We start from the raw sequence: 20,391 nt of genomic DNA on the forward strand, positions 1-20,391 counted from the left end.
GATCAGAGTTCCAATCCGACCCCAGATAGCTAACACTCACTAGCTGTGTGACAACTGGGCAAGTCATTTGATCCCAATTACTTCACCATAAATAAAAAATAAAAAAATTTTTAGAAAAAAGATTATCTTAGAGTACACATCAAGTACTGTCTTAAAAGAAAGGGAACCACAACAACAAAATAATACTAATTTTAAAAAAAAATCAAAGATACAAACATAGGAAAACAAATTCAATTCCCATAACTTTAAATATGAATGAATTAACAATAAAAAAGTGATACTCTCGATAAGAAAACAGAATTCTGCAATTTACTGCTCACAAGGAACACAGATAAAAGTCAAAGACACAGAGGATAAAAATGAGAAGCTGGACCAAAATTTACTAAGTATCAAGTAAATACAAAGAAACCTGAGTTGAAATTATCAAAGGAAAAAACAAAACAAAACAGAGACAAACAAATACAGTCAGTTCTTAGTTCTGAAAACATCAATTTCTCCTAACCAGATTGATATATTTGGGAATGATATGGTCTCAAATTATAACTCAAAATTTGTGTTTACACAAAATTTCATCAATGAGAAATGGTGAGAGAACCCAAAAAACTGCACCATTTCATAACTCAGAAGTCACAACTCTTTTGACACCCACTTCTACAAGCAAACCAGGTCTTTTTCAAGATCAAGTGTGCACTAGGAGCTATGGGCTGGAGGAGGGCTGGTTGGCCTGTACACCCATAAGAGAGAGTGTGCCCAGGGGGAGGCAGCATGAACACTCACTGAGAAAGAACAAAGGGCCCAGCATAGCAATGTTGGAGGCATGAGTTGACTGGTCACGTTTTCCCCATGTGTCCAGTCTTCCCACTGATGCTAAGTGTATTTGTGTTCAAGGTTTATGGTGAGGAACAGTTTGTATCTACTGTTCTTACTATGCTATCTTAGTGTGTCCTTTGAGTTCATTGTGTCTAGGGCTATTAAAGTTAAGTATAGAGTTTTAGAAGTGGGGACCCACATAGTACCTTGAACCTGGATAGTTACTTCTCAAGGAGACCAACTCAAAAATAAAGATGTGAGCTAAGGTGAGTAGCTACTGGAAGGGGCACTTCAGAAGAAACAGGGCAAATGCTGAGTAGATGGGCATAATAACAAAAAATGCAGAGTAAGTAGAACTCCTTAATGAGATGATTTGAGACATTGAAAGGCAGAATACAAATGCCAAACAGGCAATTGAAATCCAAGATAAGTGAAGAGAGTCTTTTGATAGTTACTAGATCTAGAAATCATGACAATACCATAGAAATATTACATGTGGATTTCAGCAAAACATTTGACAAAGCTGCTCATGTATCACTGTGGATATGATGTAGAACAGGAAGAACTGTACAATGGAAAGAAAACTGGTTCTCTGTATAAATACAGGGTGATTAAAAAAAGAATCAAACTCCTTAAAAAAGGTATTCAGTCACTAGGTTACATAAGAACATGTACCAAATGGTAATCAGTCTTACATTTCACAATTTTCTTCCATATAGTTCCTTTTACAATTGGTTTTGACTACATGTGCATATAAACCTAACTGCTGAGTAATAATTTTTGTTAAAGGGCTCTTTTTGAATTACCTTGTATAGGTGAGTATCATTCTCTCTAGGCTCACCCTCCCAAATCCCATAAGCATGTCAGGTCCCTAGAAGGAGCTGACATACAAAGGTAGTGAGTTATGACCATTCCAGTGCTCTTTTTATAACAAACCTCTTCAATGTTTGGGAAGTAAAAGTGCTTCCATACTTTTATGGGCCTAAGCCCTCATCAATGTAGGTACTCTTGCCATGAATGCAGACTGCAATCCATCTCACCTTGTGTGAACTCTTCAAATTCTCCCATAAATCCTCCATAGGGATTTTGTGGACCTTCCTTTAGCTATCCTGGAATTGTATGCGTATCAGTGGAGCATGTGTGCTGTCCATCAAATACCCCTTCCTCTAAATACATAACTCCTCACTCCTCTTGTTCAGTTCTGGGACTAGAATATTATCCATTTGAACTGTCTACTCAAGATAAATGACTAGGTCTACTAGCAGTCAATCCAACTCCATATCACAGTACAGACACGTGGTTTTTCCTGTGTATAAAGCAGCTGGGTAGCACAGTGAATAGAGCACTGGGCCTGGAATAAGGAAGACTTGAGTTCAAATTCAACCTCAGACATTTACTAGCTATGTGGCCTTGGGAAAATCACTTAATCTCTGTTTTATTCAGTTTCCTAAACTATAAAATGGGCTTAATAATACCTACCTTCCAGGGTTGTTGTGAAGATTAAATGAGATAATATTTGTAAAGCACTTAGCACAATGCCTGGCATATAATGGGTGTTATATAAATACTAGCCGCTATGACGATGACAATGACGATGACGATGAGCTCAGATATGGATCACAATCCATACCACAATCTTTAATTATGAGAATACCCCATGAGTTACTATGAGGTCCTTGGCCATCTTTTCTATTTTCTGTATAAAAAGTAAATTCGTAAGTTCCCATCAGTTTAATTATTGACTCCAAGATGATTCCAAGATCTATACAGATTCTGCCCTAGTCTTTTCTCCTAAGCTCCAATCCTAAATCACCAACTGCCTATTGGACAAGACTATCTTGCAGGGATTTCAAACTCAACTCAAAAGAACTCATCTTTCTGCTCAAACCCACTCCTCTTCCAAACTACTCTATACCTATAGTGGTCTTATAGGACTCCTGAAGTCTCCAAAACATTTTCGAGGGTCTGAAGCTCAAACTATTTTTATAATAAATCTAAGAGATCATTTGTCCTTTTTCACTCTCATTCTGTCACAAGTTACGTGTTGTTGTTCAGTCATTTCAGTCCATTTCTTCATGACCTCATTTGGGTTTCCAGCCCATTTTATAGATGAGGAAACTAAGGCAAACAGTGTTAAGTGACTTGCCCAGGGTCACACAGCTAAAAAGTGTCTGAGACCAGATTTGAACTCAGGAAGATGACTCCAGGTCCAGCACTCTATCCATTGTGACACCTACCTGCCCACAAGTGTACATAAAGGAGTTTTCAAGAGATTCAAAGATTTAGCTGCAAACATAAAGGCTGAGTTAATACCTCATCTGCAAAATTGTACTTTTATTTTATAAATGGACAAATCCACACATGACTAGACTTGCTGTTTTGCTTGTATTCACCAAAGTTTTTCTTTGAATATCGTATTTTTCCTGGGCAACCGTGTTGACATTTGCAGTGATGGTACCAATGCAAAAGTGGGTGAAACCATCTGAGTCTTAACATGAATCAAGGCAATTACACTAAATTGTATTATTAGTTACCATATTCTTCATGTCCACACAGTCACAGGAAGAAAAAAGAAAGTCAGCTGCAGTTAAGAATGCCCTTGATGAAGCAAAAAAAATTATTTCATTTTATTAAACCTCAGCCCAAATATTGAATACACATTTTTTTAAATATTCTGTGTGATGAAATGGCAAGTACCTGCACAAAGCACTCCTGCTCCATACTGAAATACAATGGTTATCTTGAGGAAAAGCACTTGTGCTTTGTTCCTTAATTCAAGTGCAAACTGAACTAGCTATTTTTTTCATAGAATATTATTCTTGCATGAAAGAATGATTTGGGTATTTAGCAGACATTTTCTCAAAAAATGAACAAAGTGAGGTCAAATAAAACAAATGACAGCATTTGTTGCAATGATAAAAATCAAGCTTTCAAACAAAAATTAAAATTGTGGAAAACTTGTATGTTTTGGAAAACTTGACAGTTTCCCAATACTTAAAGACTTTTCTGATGACATCAATGATAATACTAATGAATGCAATTTTTTTTAATATTATATAATGAAGTGCCAACATTTAGAAGAATAGACTAATGGATTTCAATGTACTAGAATGGGAAAAGTGCATTGATTTGGTTTTGGATTTCACATTGCTGCTAACCTTAAGAACGTACCACTTGTCAAGTTTTGGTATAGTATTGAAGAAAATCCACAATTATCTGAAAAGGCTATTCCTCTCTCAATAAAATTCATCGGCTTCCTATTGCCTCCAGAAGCAAATACAAAATGATCTGCTTCGGCATTCAAAGCTCTCCATAACTTAGCCCCCTTCCTTCTTGCTAGTCTTTTTATTTACTTATTTATTTATTTTTTTGCTTTTTTGGTGAGGCAATCAGGGTTAAGTGACTTGCCCAGGGTCACACTGCTAGTAAGTGTCAAGTGTCTGAGGCCAGATTTGAACTCAGGTCTTCCTGACTCCAAGGCCGGAGCTCTATCCACCGCGCCACCTAGCTGCCTCTTGCCAATCTTTTTACACCTTACTCCCCAACATGTACTATTTAATCTAGTGACTGGACTCCTGACTGTTCCATGAACAAGATGTTCCATTTCTTGGCTCCAGGAATTTTTTTTGGCTATCCAGCATGACTGGAACACTCTCCTTTCACTCCAAATACTAATCTCCCTGGCCTCTTTTAAGTCCCAACTAAAATTCCACCTTCTCCATCAAGCCTTCCCTAACTCCTCTTAATTCCAGTGCTTTCCCTCTTTTAATTATTCCCTACTTATATTTTATATAGCTTGCTTTGTATAAATGTGTTTCTGTTATCCCCCTAGTCAGATTGTAAGCTCCCTAAAGGTAGAGGCTATCTTTTATCTCTTTTAGTATTCTCAGCACTTAACACAGTGCCTGGCACATAGTTGGAGCTTAATAAATGTTTATTGAATTGAACCGAGTCATAATTCCTCAATTGTTAGCACCCTCTATATCAAATCACCTTGTATTTTGCATATATGTATAAGTGTGTTTTGTATCCCCCAACAGAATATAAACTCTTCGAGGGCAGGGACTATTTGGCTCCCTAGTACCCATTTACAGTGCCTGGCACATTACAGTCACAAAATAAATGCTTATTAAATGATTAGGAACAATTTCTTCTCCAGACACTTTTAATTAGCTAAAATTTATACAGGAAAATAAAGACAGATTATCTCTCATAAGTAAAAATATTAAAAAATTAATCAGGGCAATTTCTCAAAGAAAAAACAAACTTGATAAAGATTCACAATTATAAAATTACTAGGTCCACTTAAGCCATATGTTTCCAGAAATATGGTATCCTATTTGATCACAACAAGTCAAATCAACAAGAACTATGCATTTGCTATGTGTAAAGCACTGGGGAAATTTTAAAAAAAAGGCAAAAACGGTCAAGTCAAAAATTTCCTACTAAAATGTTGAACAGAACTGATGCCTTTACTAAGCCTGTCTCATCCATTTTTAGCTTAGATATCAAGATATTAATTTTAAATGTCAAATAGTATTTGTTGTCAGAAATTGAAGAGTTGAATGTCATCCTTATACTAAACGTTAGGAAAGGGGACCTCAGATTCTAGTTTTGCTAGTATTTGACATTGGACACAACTTTCCCTAAGAAAAATGACCAGATAATTGCCAAGGTATCTTCTATCTCTGAAATTCTGAACTTCTATAACCCCAAAATCCGATGGAACAGAGTGACTTTTCAATTCAATATAATCTAAAAAAACATGCAGAGAGACAGGAGAATCTGTCTGAGGCAAATAATATTTGATGGCTGACCCCTGGCAATTATTTTCCATGTGACTTGGGCAACTTCCTAAGTGTCAGCTACTAAGTCATAATTGTGATATAGTGGGAAGAATTCCCAACACCGATGAAATCACATGCCCTCTGTTCTGTGGAATTACGTTGTATTGTGATTATTTTTGTTTTTGAAACTTTAAGCTAAGTTCAAGTACATGACAAAAGTATAATACAATGTCAACACGAGGTCCTTGAAGGTCACAGGCAGGACCAGGGAAACCAAGAAAAAGTTGAGGGTTAAACAGGGCAGTAGGCCTAGACTTGGGATAAAATACAGAAGCTAATGGTCAAGAATAAATTTCAGGATTTGAGTCTAGACTCGAGAAATACCAAAGTAAGAAAGCCAACAAGTTGAATCTTGACAGAAAAGACTGTTGAAGTAGGAGAAGAAAGTAGAATGGAATAAGTGCCTACTATGTACCAGACACTATACTGAGCATTTTTTATAAATATTATCTCATTTGAGATAAGTCTCTTTTTACTCTCCTGTCTCATTCTCTATACTTCAGTTAACTCTACCTGCTAACCACTTTCTGTGGGCCCCATGCTGACCTCAATTTTAACTATGTGAAAATAAATATACTTTGCCTTAGTATCAAGACAGCCTTCAATCAATCAACTAACAAATCGTTCACTAAGGGAGGAGGACATGTTTTACATTCGAGGTGGCTAGTGTAAGGGCATTGAGACAGAAGACACAGTTTTGTCATGTTATCATATGTAAGAAACAGTGAAAAAGCTAGGTTAGCTGGGTGGCAGAGTATAGGAATAGTAGTTATATTCAGCAAAGATGAAAAGATAGGCTGGAGTGAAGTTGTAAAGGGCTTTAAAAGTTACAACCACAAAACAATTTAAAATGAATGTCACAAAATTCCAAAGAACAAACTTGGCCCTATAGAAGAGATGAGAAGACACTCCTAACACATACACTTTTGCAAAAGTGTTCCCCACACATGGGTGTGGAATTTTGCAAATAATTTCAGTTATTTTGATGTACTGATCAAGGCTGCCGACATTTTTTTACTTTTTAAGTTTTTTTGTCAGAGGGATGACTCTCTTGGAATTCATCCTCTTTAAATTTTCTGTAGCCTGTGCAACTACTGATCACCTCCTTTCTCCTGGATATTTTCTCCTCTTAGAGGTTCTATAACATTACTCTCTCCAGGTTCTCCTATATGTTACAATGTTCCTTTTCCTTTGCTGGATTATCATCCAGTTCATATCTCTTAAGTAGTGTTGTCCTTGATTCTTTTTTGTTCTCTCTATTATCTTGTGGTAATTTTATCTGCTTCCATGAATCTCATGATCATATCTGTGCAGATGATTCCCAAATCTATTTATTCTGGCCTCATTTCTCTCCTAATTCCAATCCTCCATCACCAACTAGCTGCTGGGCTTCTTTACCTGGATATTCCACTAGAATCACAAATTGGGCATGACTTAAAATTGAATTCCTCACCTAACACTGCTTCTCCAAACTTCCCTATTTCCCATCATCCCTTCCAGTTACTCATATTCAAAACTTTGGAGTTATTCTTGACTCTTTATTCTCCCTTACTTCTCCCATAATTAACCAGTTGCCAAGTCCTAGTGCTTCTTCTGTTAAAAAGCATTTCACAATCTGTCCCTTTCTCTATACTTATAAAGTCACAATCTTAGTTCAAACCTTCATCACCTCTCATGAATTATTTTAATAGCTTTCTAATCCATTTGCCTGACTCTGGTCTCTCTTCTCCACAATCCATCCCTCACAGTTGCCAAAATAACCTTACTAAGGTAGATGTCTGACCATGTCACACCTAAGTTCCCTCTTGCATAAATGGAAATTCCTCAGTGTGAGGTTTAAAATCCTCATAATCTGATTCCAGTCCACCATTTCGAACTTATTACTCCCCTTCACACATTTTATATTTCACAATCATTCTATCTTCCTCTGTGTATTTCACATGCCACTCTCCTGCAAAAGCCTAGAATTCACACCCTCATCTCCCCTGACAGAATTCTTAGTTTCCTTAGGATTCAGCATGGGTACCACTTCCTCCCTAAAGTCTTCCCCTAATTTCCCAAATTGTTCATGTTTTCTTCCTATTTACCATATCTTCCCTCCTCTCCAAAAGAATTTAAAGAACCTTAAGGACAAGAGCTGTTTGTTCTTTTGTCTCTACATTATCAGTTCTAGCATATCTTTGCACATAAGAGACAATAAATGTTTGTTGAACTAACACTACAGCTAGGTATAAGGGAACAAAAATGTATAAAATACGGGCAGCTAGGTGGCACACTGGATAGAGTACCAGCCCTGGAGTCAGGAGGACCTGAGTTCAAATCCGACCTCAGACACTTGATACTTACTAGCTGTGTGACCCTGGGCAAGTCACTTAATCCCACTGCCTAGCCCCGCCCCCCAAAAAAGTATAAAATAGTCCCTACCCTAGAAATAGCTTAATTGTAGTTGAGAAGACAAGAGGATAAAAAGTCAATTATAAATTACTTTAAAAAGTTGAAAACAACAATAAGAAATGCCTGATTACCAAATACACTATGCAGAAACAAAGAAAAATACAAACTGACCTTCACTGTGCTATATAACCCTCTTCTTATTCTGAATTGGCATCAGAAAAGTGTAGAAAAAAGAAGTTGCTAAAATTCACAAATTTTTAAACTATCAATAAGCATCAACTTAACCACTAGTGTTCTAAATGAGTATGCTAAGATCCTCTAACAACCAGCCAATGTACTAGTATAAGAACTGAATTATCTCAATCAATATTGACATTCTTGCTATAAATGAAACCAGAAAATATAATTAAGCTGATATAAAAAGGTTCAATTAATTAACAAACTTTTATTAAGCACATTACTATGTTTGGCACTGTGCTAGGTGTTGAAGACACAAAGACAAGAGTAAAATAGTTCCTTATCCCCAAGGAGCTTACATTCAAGAGGGAAAACAACAGATACACATAAGGATATGCCAAATTTATACAAAATAAGTACAAAGTAAATTCTGAGTACTAAGGCAATCCAGGCAAGGTGTTATATAAAAGATGGTACTTGAGCTAAGAAATGAGCAATTCTATAGGGCAGAAGGAGTGCATTCCTGACATGGGGGAGCCAACAAAAAGTTATAGAGACAAGATAATGGAGTGTAATGAGAGGAATAAAAGGTCGGTTTGCATGGACCACTAAGTGTATGAAGGAGGAATAAGAGGCTCATAGGTTGTTCTTGGGCTGACATATAAAGAAATCGGTATAATTAGTGTTATCATGGGTCCTATGGCAAAAAGAAACATAACATGGAATGCTTAATATGGTACAGTGGAAAGTACACTAGCTCAAGAGTCAGAAGAATTGGGTTTAAATGTTACCTCTGATTATTATTACAACTGTAATCTTGGACAAGTCAGTTAACCTCCCTAGACCTTGGTTTCCTCATCTGTAAAATGAGAGGGGTCAGAGTAGATGGCCTCCAAGATTGCTTCCAGTTTTAGATCTATTATCCTTTTATCACAGAAAAAAAAAAAAGAAGACTACCAAGAAGATAAAAGCAACTCAGGCACTAATACTTTATGCAAATGATGAGGAAAGATAGTTAGAAGAGGCTACAGGCTGGTAGGGGAACAAATCAGGATAGCCAGCACCAGCTCAGGAAAAGTGGAAGCCATGGAGGTAAAGAGAAGGTTCAACTAAGAAAATAAGCACAAACTCTGTTGATGAGGCTGGAAGCCACTAGAGATGGAGATGAATATGAACTCTCACAAAAAACCGAAGCCAGCCTGCGCTCCAAACCAGTACCTTCCACTGATGCAGATGTGCACGCCCTCTGTAATTTAGAGTCTTAGAGTTTCTGTAACTTAGAGAACTGACTGGGAGCACTGAGAAATAAAGTGATTTGTTCATGGTGACACATCTATTATTATGTGAGATGTCAAACTTCCTGAGTGTAAGGCCTCTATCCACTAAGCCATTTTGTTTCTTGAAGATTAACATGTTTGGGGAAAAAAAGATCACATACTTTACTACTACTAAAAAGAAGATATCTAGAAATTATCAACTACTGACTCACACGGCTACTTTCTAATCACTGCAAAATTTTTAAGAGAATAACTTACAAACACATCTAGAACATGCTTGATAAAAATATGCAAAGAAAAACAACAGGCAGGCTTTTGCAAATGACATTCTGCATTATCAGAATACATCATTACATAACTCATTTAAAAATTCATGGAAAACAAGATTCCACTGTGTTTATTGGTCTTTGTTATAAACAAACAACATCTGAGCCAGTAGATTAATCAACAAGTATTTATTAAGCAACTACTATATGCCAAGCACTGTACTAAATGCTTTGTTTCGCTGAACAAAAACAAAGAATGAGATAATCCCTACTCCAGAGTTTATAAGCCATACATGCATGTGCATGCAGACGCACAGACACACAAACACACAGAGAATAAATCCAAAATAAATATAACGCAGTTAGGGATGGGAGGTTGTGGGAGTTGTTATGGAGGTAAAAATGGGTTGCTACTTTCGAAGGTAGAAATGTATTTCCATATCTGGCAACTGACTGGGAAATGTGAGATCAGAGAAAGTAGAGTTGAGGATAAATAAAGCCAAAGTTATGAACCTGGGAGACTGAAAAAAACAGTAAGGCCTTTCACAGAAACAGGGAAGTCTGGAAGAAAGGTGGGTTTGGAAGGGTCATGAGTTTTGTTTTGGATATGCTGAGTGTAAAATGTTTCCAGGATCCACTTTGAAATGTCCAATAGGCAACTGCTGGTGTGAGACCAAGTTCAAAGAGAGACTAGGACTGGATTTATAAATCTGTGAGTCATATGCATAAAAGTGATAGTTAAATCCACAGGAGCTGAAAAGATGACCAAGAAGAAGAGTAGAAAGCAAGGAGGCAGCTCAGGACATAACCTTGGGGCATACACAGAGAGAATATACTATGCATAATAAGCCAGAATAAAGGAAACTAAGGACTGGTCAAACAGGTAGGAAGAGAATCAGGAAGAGTAGTGAAAAGAAAACCCAGAGGGAATATGGATGAGAGGGTGTCTGTGTCAACTGAAGCAGGCCAAGAAGGATGAACACTGATAAAAGACTATAAGATTTGGCAAATTTGATCATTGATAACTTTGGTGAGGTAGCTTTGGTTGAGGGAAAAAGTCAGAAGCTAGACTACAAACACCTGAGAGGAAACTAAATGGAGGCAAAAAGTGCATTTTTTGGGAAGTTTGGCTAAGAAAGAAAGATGAGCTATAGGACAATAACTTGTGGGGATAAGAGTCAAATAAAGGTTTTTTAAGGATAAAAGAAATTGGGTACGTTTGAAGGTAGTAAGGAACAGAACACAGAGAGGTTGAGAATGAGTGGAGGATCACTGAAGGGGCAATTTACTGGAGTAGACAGAAGTGAGTGGGGCCAAAAACACATGTAAAGAGAGATTTTGGACTCAGTAAAGGTACTCATTATCAAAGAGGGGAGAAAACAGTGGGGGATTTTGTGAAGGGACGAAGAGTGAGTTTACAGTGAAATTACCTTAATTTTCTCAATAGTTAATAAACATGTATTGAGCACTTATGTGCCAGACACTGTGCTAAGCTCTGAAAACGCAATTATAAAAAATGAAAAGACAGTCCCTGCCTTCAAGGACCTTACAATCTAATGGGGGAAGACAACACACAAAAGTAAACTGAAAAAGGGGGAGAAGGGAAGGGAAGGTACTCAACATGCAGGTGGGAGACCATGGTGAAGTCAGAGAAGTCCCAAAGTAGTGCAGTCAGATGAGAAATGAGATGTCTAAGCAGAACTCTCTCCCAGAATAAAAGTCTGGAATTCATATCTCCACTCTCCAATCAGAGGGGCAGAAAGTACAGTACCAAGGCTGATGAGATCTTGCCTTATTAGAGGCAAGATAGGGAGAGAGAGAGGGACAAATGTGGGAGACTTGAAAAACTTACAGTTCCATATTTCCAACCATCTTTAAACATAGCTGTTTGCTTGCCCCAAAATAACTTCCAATTAAACATGTTCAAAATTGAATTATGACCTCTTAGGACTAGGTGTTATAATGGAAAACAGTAACAGACAGGAAAGACCAAAAGACCTGGGTTTTAATCCCAGCCAATACATAGCCAATACCCTGGTGTCTCTAAATTCCAAAGAAAACACATATACTCATAATCTTTACCCTCAGAAATAAAACCTTAGTAAAATAAATGTGATTAGCCAACTGCATAAGTTACTACCCCCTCTAAGTATAATTTGAAGAAGCAGACTGGTCCCTAATCTGATCTGAAACAAGAAGTCAACAATTACTGTATAGTCTATCAACAAGCACTGATTACATATTTCATTGAGATGATAATTTATTATGTGTCTTCATTATCTAGTTCCTTATCTTCTTAGGGTTCTGCAAGAAGATTGACGTTTGGCACTTAAGGCTCTTTGCAACTTGGACTTATCTTACTTTTCATGCTTTTACACAATACTCCCCTTCACACCCACTACAGTGTAGCTAAAATGCCTTCTTACTGTACCCTCACGTAACAGAATTCTATCTCTCGTGTCTGAGAGTGGTCTTTAGCCCACACCACACATGTACTCATTTCTCACTGTCACTTCTTAGAATCCCTTTTAACCTTCAAGGTTCACATCTAGTGTCATCTTCTACAGAACTTCTGCATACCTCCCACTTTAGGGCTTTGCTCCCAAATTGTCTTTTACACATTTTGTCTGTCTAGATATATCAATAGAAGTATATAACCTATATAGGGATATTTACCTATATATGTATGTTATCTTGCCTTGTTATATACTGTTAGCCCAAAGACAGGGACAGCCTCACTTGTTTTTTTTATGTCTAGTGCTTGGCAGTACCTGGCACATGGTAGGAGCTCAATACTTCCTTTCTCTGTCCAAATGCTTACTGGTTAAACGGAATCTCGGCCTTATATATCTTTATTAATTAATTGTCTCTGTATCTTGGGTATCAATCCCCTTTCAGACATATTTGATATTTTCCCCCCAATCCATGCTTGTTCTTATTCTATATGCAGTAATTTTGTTCTTGCAAAAGCTTTTCAATTTCATGTAGTTGAAATTACCTATTTTATTTTTTGTGATCATCTCTAACCCTTATTTCCCCTAGTCAGAACTTTAAAAGGCACCTGATCCGATTCTCTTCTAATATTTTTATAGTGACTTTTTCTATGAAGATTATATATCTATTTTGAGCTTAATGTAATACATCATGGAAGATGTTGAGCTAAACCTAATTTCTTTCAAATTGCTTTCTTGTTTTCCTAGTGGTTGTCAGAGCAGGAATCTTTATCCAAATAATTTATGATCTTGGCAACTAATTGTTAAACATTTATTAAAAAACCATCATAGGTGGAATACTCACTTAGATTCTGGGAATGAAATGAAAGACTGAAAACCCAGTAATATTTCTAAAAAATAACCCTCCCCCATCTCATAATTTTTCTCACTGATATCAGAATGCTTCCATCCCTGAAGCATGATAATTTAACTCTCTGAACATCACTACTGTTTCACACAATGGGGGAAATGTGGCAGAACCTAGTCAAAATAAATGGAAGCTGGGGAGGATGCTGGAGCAGTCAAACAGGTTAAACGAATCATTGAGGTAGTTAAGAGAAGTATTGAAGTAGGAGGGTAAAATGGCCCAAAAGTTGGCCAAGTAAAAATGAGAAATTAAGAGGTTGGCCAAAAAGTGCAGGAAAAAAAGCACCAGAAAGACAGCAGTTATTGATGGGCAGAGAAAAATAATGGAGATAATGGCCAAAGGAATGCAGAGAAAAACACCAAGATATCAGAAAAAGCGTAAAGAAAACATCAATGGCCTTCAAATGCTTTGTATTAATTCAACAAAATGTTAAATGAAAACATTCAATAAATACTGATTACCTACCATACTATGCTCTGCAACTTTAAGCAAATAACCTGTTTCCTCATCTGTAATTTTACTACCAACTTCTATTTTGTGACAAATAAAATAATATATATGAAAGCAATAACTATTAAGCACTATATAAATTAAGCAGTATTGTTATTACCATAGAGGTTCCTGTATCTTAAAAGCACAGCTGAAGGCCCACCTTCCTTCCCAAATGCAACAATGAACTTTACCTTGGAAACACCCTTAGAATTATTTTCTAGTTCACAGAATCATAAATTTACAGTTGGGTGGGAACCTAGATGTCATCTAGTCCAATTCCTTCATTTTGCAGACGAGGAAACTGAGACATAGAAATTAAACTATTTGCCCAATGTCATGTAGATAGTATGGGAAAGGGAAGGAAGGGGAATAAGCATTTATATAGTGCCTACTGCATGCCAACCACCACGCTAAATGTTTTTCTTTACAGGTATCTAATCTGATCCTCACAACAATCCTGTGAGGTAGACACTATCATTTTCCCATTTTATAATAGAGGCAGAGAGAGGGTAAGTAACTTGCCAGGGTCACACACAGTTAATTAGTATCTGAGGTCAGTCTGGAACTCAGGTGTTCCTAACTGTAAGCCAGAGCTCTTTCCACTGAGCCACCAGATGCCTCAGGCAGCAGCAGCAGAGCTGGGCATACCCTGGCTCAAAATCCAGTGCTATTTCCATTCATTACTCAAGGTTACTGGTGTTTCATGTCTTCTTTCCCAAATTAGATGACAAGAGTGAAGAAAGGGATCATATTTTCCGATTATTTTGTTTTGACACCTAAGAATGAGCCGGAACACACAACAGGCCCTTATTTAAAATGGCTTGTTGGAAAAAATTAATTGAATGGCAGAACAAGATGTAAATTTTCTGAAATGGCTAATGAACAAATTTGTTTTTCTTAACTATATCTATTACAAAGGAGGATGGTTTGATTTGGGAAGGGGGAAGATGAATTAATTGTGACAGAAATACACAAAAAAGGGTAAAGATAGATGCAAAAAAAGAACATCAATAAAATATTTTTAAAATATACAGAAGAAAATGAAAAGTTCAGAAGGTGACACAAATGAGCCAATTTTGTTACAGTTGGAATGCTAATTAACTGGAGCAAAGTAAATGAATTAATACACTTAACCACATATTAAAAAAATCTTTTTAATATATAACAGGTCTTCCATTTGTCAAAACCACTTGTTTTATATGACTTGGTATTGAGTTCAGAAGATTTTGATACATTCTTTAATTCTTCATCATGACATTCGATATAAGTGTATCTGACAAACAATTCATTTTTCAAAGTCTAGCCTTAGAAAAGTATAGCCCATAAGTTCCCCCCACCCCCCATGGAGTTTAAATCAAGCAAATTCCCAGAATATTGAAAGATTAGATTCTTAACCCTCTGTCGACATGTGGCAAGGTGTTAATTTTATATTACAATACTCTATTTCCATCTTGGAATTTCTATAATTCTAGAATAATTCTGCTTCTCAAGGTATTAATACATTTATCAGAGTTCATTATTCCTTCAATGGGGAATACAGAGTTATAGGCTCACTAAAAGTAAAACAAATATGCCCACCAAATCTGGGTATTTGGGGGGTGTGTGTGAATATTTTACAATTTGATGAAGTTGTTTTATAGTTGTTACAGGTGTACTCAGACTTCTAATAACAGTTTTGGCATAGACTTGAAAAAGTGAATCTCATCATTAAAAATTATCTTTTTCAAATCTCCAGTACTTCAGCCTTTGTATTGTCTTGTCTATGTCAAGCATTTTTTTTTCTTCATAGCAAGAGTCAGAAACTTTTATTTTTAAAACAGGTCTTCTCTCTGTTCTTCCAATTTCAGGAAGCCTATGTCACACAGTGGAAGCACCAATAGTAACTTCTTTGGCTATAAGGTCCTTTTGAAGATCTCTATTTTGAGATTAGACTGTTTTGCAGCTGAAATGTCAGTTCCTGGCACTGATTCTTCATTTTGGGCCACATTTTCCTTTGCATTTCAGTGTGACTGATCCTTATGGGTTAAATGATCTCTGAATCACTTGAGAGATCTCCAGGTCAAGAAATCATTGCAATATCTCACAATATCAAAGTGTGCTCTTCAAAAGCTACAGCTTTTGCATATTTCCTTAGAACAATAATGTTCCTTTTTAATAAAGAGAAACTTAAAAACACAACAAAAAGAGAACAATGCAACATTTGTGTATGGCACAAAATCTAACACTCAACTGAAAGAACTAAAGGTGAGGTTGATCAGAGAAAACCAACTCAATCTAGTTTTGTATGGTCAAGGTCAGACATTCTGAGTCATCACAGTGTGAGCAGACACACACACACAAAAGCCTGGGACTGGGACTGAACCTGTGATTTCATTAGTATAGGGAACTCTAAGGTGATGATACCCCCTCTACCAATACAGGTTACCCACCTTCTCCACTTCTCTTAAGATAGTTGCCTGGTGTAATGAAAGGTTAAGTGACTTCAGTCTAGGTTTTTCTGGCTTTCAGGCCAGCTCTCTATCGATTCCTAAATACTGCCTCATAAAATGAAATCACACCAAAATAGTTGCTAATACCCAGTAATTCATACACCTCTTGTACTACCATGTTATGCTTAATGTCCTTTTAAAAAAAATTGTACATAATAGAAGTTAACAGTTTCAGACTAAAATCTTTTTTTTGTTCTTTGTACTTTGAAACGTACATATGCTCAAATATATTGAAAATATAAAACAAAAAATGAAATGGTGAATTGTGATAATTTTCTAGCTCCTACTAAGTCAAACCTTGCAGTACAATTGTTAATATTCCTCATCTTCCCCTGTACCTCAAATCACTAGGCTCAGATTCCAAAGAGATCTCTTAACGAAATCTTTAACAAAAAAAATCTCTACCAAATGCACAATCCAAGACACAAACTGCCCTAACTCCAAGTCTCCTTTCCTAGTTTGGGAATTATGGATGAACAACATCAAAGAAAACCTCAAGTTACTTTTTTCCTCTCTCTCTTAAGTCACAGGTGGATTCCTAAATATCATTATGGTTGGAAAACAATTCATGGTGAGTCAATAAATTCATATTTCTATTCAAAGGACAGCATCATTATACTTATTTGGAATACAGAAATTATCCATAGGTACAATACCTCTATTGTTTAAAGCCCTGAAAAGATAGCTTAATCATTTGTCATCCAGCTACTTCAGATAAAATTCTTTTCACCTTTTCTACCAGTAGCATTTGTAATCAGCCTTTCTCCTTCCACCTGGGAGCTCCAATTCTCCTTTGGAGAACTGCAAAACTTTCTCCTATTTACAATACCTTCCTCCAATTGGATCAAGGCCACCTCCTTGCTTCCTACTGATTAACCATAGTAATTGGATTAGTGGATAGTGTTTTTTCAATTATGCCTAAAAACATTCACCTCCACTATCTCGGCTGAATTCATCACTCAAAACACATTTTCAGTTTAATAGGAATTTATTTAAGCACCTACTACCTACCTAGGTGCTTAATGAGCAAGGCACTAGAAATTCAAAAATGTTCCTGAAAACATCCCTGCCCTCAAGATTACATTCTACATGAGAAATACAACATTTAAGCTGATAAGTAAACAAAAGATAATTTGTGATTTCAATAAACACAACTATGGCAATCAAAAAAGATTCTTGTAGAAAATGACAACTGAGTTGGCCCCTTGAAGGAAGCTAAGGATAGGTAGTGATCAGAAGAGAGTTTAACTCAAGGTCTAGTAACCTTAAAGCTAAATATAAGCAAGTTGGTCCACTCCAGCAGGAGAAATAATGAAGTTTTAACTGATATTTATTTCTGCACTTTGATCTGTTTGTTTTGAGGTCTGTAGGTCTTGTCTCCTCTACCAGATGGTAAACTCAAGGATTATATTTTATCCTTTCCTAAGTACTCCTCAGAGTAAAAGAACAGGTGTTCTTCATACAGTTTGTCTTCAAACATGTAACTGATAAAAGTACCGCACTACATTAGTTAACAATTACTGTGTTTTTCACAAATATATTATATTATTCTGAAGTAATATTTCAAATCAAATATTAAGGTTATCTTGGCCACCTGTACTATTTAAAGGGAACAGTACTGGCAATAAGTATAAAAGGGGAAGGAAGAACAGCATCCAAATCCATAATTCTTCAGAAACAGGTAAGTCAGATGAGCTGCTTACTCAAAACTGGATTTTAGTTTCATATAGAATAGTTCATTTTGAAGCCAAATATAATCACTCAAAAATCTGTACTAACCATCCACAGAGGAAAAAACAGATGGAAAAAAGCCTATTGTCTACACAATGACACATAATTAGGCAGAAAACCTATATATCTTGTTTATTAACATAAATCTTGTTCATATACCGCAAATGGACAATAAGTTGGGCCCAAAACTTTAAAAGGAGAGGAGAGAAAATGGACTGTTTTTGACATGTTGCAAAAGTCTTTACTTATCCTAAGCTTTTAAAAATACCAATATTTTAAATGTCACTTTAAAAATACCAACATTCTTCTAGTATTGTACTGAAAACAGTATCATGGAACACTACAGTGTCCAAATAATTGAAATTGAGACTAAACCAAAGGGTAATGGAGCAGGCTCATAATGTGCACAAGCACACAACAATAAGAAGCAACATGGAATTATGGGAAAAAATAGATTAAAGCATGTTACTAAAATAATGTATGGGAGAAAAAGATAGGTTGGACAGATGAAGTAAGGGATAACATTTATTTGACAGCCCATGAGCTCCACTGGTATCCTCATTATAACTAGGGAAAGAAAGGATAGCCCTTAACATCTCAGGAGGCTCTGTATGGTGTATTTATGATAGTCCATGGGGCAGGAGTTGCATATACTGGGCAGGTATGGATGAGTTGTGATCTGTACCCTTACCCTTAAAGGGAATACTTCCAGATCCAGTATTCCTCACACCACACCCCAACCCTTCCAGAAAGCTTGACTGGGTGGCCTAGCTCTGTTGAAATTAATCTAAGAAGGTAATCAGCTTCTGTCCCCAATCCTTTTGCCTGTCTCAAGTGTTTAGGGCTTCCTTCAGTACCAATATCGATCACAGTCTGCCCAATTGCTCTACTAGTTCTCCTGGTCCTCCACCCACTCTTATCCCACAAACTTCTCTTCTCTGTAGCATGAAATCCACGTGCTTCAAGTATAACAATTTATTTCAAAACACGAGGTAATTCATGATTTCTGCCAATGAGAAAATGCAGTAATTAATTACTAGTCAAAGGATCTAGAAAACAAGCTCTTGATCATTTTCAAAACTACAAACAGTAAAAACAAGAAAAAAATAAAGGGGAGGCCATTAATGAGAGGAGAGCAAAAAAAAAAACCCCAACAAAAAACAAAACAGATTTCATTTGTATAGATTAAATCACAAGAAGGAGATGTGTATAAGGGTCCTTTGATATGTCCTACCATAAGACAGTATGGAGATGTAAGTATTTTGCAATTATTTGTTCTAAGTAGCTTAAAGGTAATTTTAAAGGATTACTATTTTCTGGAATTCTCCAGTATTATAATCGAGGCAGCATTCCGGACGCCCTGCCTCCCCATCCCCCACCCCGGGCCCTCCCACCGCTCTCTACCCCCTCCGCGCCCCTGGGCATCCATCCTCCACTTCTCTTTCGCACGTCACACTTCCCAACCTTGACGTTCACAGCCATGCCGGCACACGAATCGCCATTTATCCGTGCTCTAGTCACAAGTGCTTCTGTCATGCCTATAATTACCACACCCCCGTCAGTCTTTTCAGGCCGGTGTTGTTATGACATCTGTCGCCGTAGCCGCGCCCCACCCCCACCTCCACGACGCAGAGCCCCCTCCTTCTCCCCCCACCGCAAAAAAACCCATCCGCTCCAGTTCGGGGAGGGGGGTGGGTGGGGGCACTCGAACTTGTGAACTCCCACACGGACTGTCCCTTCCTTCCCGGATTAACACGATGACACGCGCACACACACACGCACACACACCACCCCGTCTCTCTTGCCGATGACAGGCCGCTCAGGCGCCCCCCCCATCTACCACGCAGGCACCGCGTCGGTCCTCGCCCTCCCCGCCGCCGACGCCCCTGCGGGCGCCCAGTCCGGGCTCCCCTCCCCCCACACACCTCCTCCTCCCTCTTTCCTCCTCCTCCTGCTCTCGCCGCCGCCGCCTCCGCTGATCCGCCGCAGCCGGCGCTCCTGACAGTGACCAGCACCTCAGGGCCCAGCCCCAGGCCGGCCGGGCCTCCGCAGCGCTGCCGTTAGCTGCGCGGCTACTGGAGGAGAAGGCGCGAGCTGACAGAGCCCAGGGATCGCAGCTCGCGCCCTCCCCGCCCCCGCCCCGGGGCCTCTCCTCATTCCCCTCGGGAGGACAGCCCGGAGTGGGAGGGGGGAAGTGGAGGGAGGAAGAAAAAGAGGGAGGATCCCTGTGGACGCCTTCCCCTCCCCAACCGCCGCCACCCGCGCCCACCTGGTTCCGAGGCAGCCGATCTCGAGCGCACGATGGGTGAAGTGGGGGCGTCAAGTGTTCACCAGTTCCCTCGACCGCACAGCTGGCCTGCGGCTTCAGCGGCGCTCACCAGGCCTCGCTTGCTCTCCGCCACCGCCGCGTACCGAGCCAGCAGTCAGACCAGAGAAGCCGGCGTTCGGAGCGCGCCTGCGTGATAGCAGCCTACCGACGTCGGAGGTTGGGAGGGGGCGGTCGGGGGGGGAGAAAGGGAGGGGGAAGTTCGGTTTCTACGCCTGCGCC

At 38.3% G+C, this 20,391-nt stretch overlaps 1 protein-coding gene across 1 annotated transcript in view; it reads right to left on the reverse strand.

Moving 5' to 3' along the window:
• The window catches only part of KPNA1 (karyopherin subunit alpha 1), an 80,331-nt gene extending 60,064 nt beyond the window's left edge, over nt 1-20,267 (reverse strand). Inside the window, exon 1 of the mRNA XM_027845137.1 lies at nt 20,113-20,267. The gene's annotated coding sequence lies outside the window, so the exon portion shown is untranslated. The remainder of the gene's footprint in view (nt 1-20,112) is intronic.
• Between the last annotated feature and the right edge of the window lie 124 nt (nt 20,268-20,391).

The sequence above is a fragment of the Vombatus ursinus genome, unplaced genomic scaffold (assembly GCF_900497805.2).
Source record: "Vombatus ursinus unplaced genomic scaffold, bare-nosed wombat genome assembly UNPS02014959.1, whole genome shotgun sequence".
Taxonomy (NCBI): domain Eukaryota; kingdom Metazoa; phylum Chordata; class Mammalia; order Diprotodontia; family Vombatidae; genus Vombatus; species Vombatus ursinus.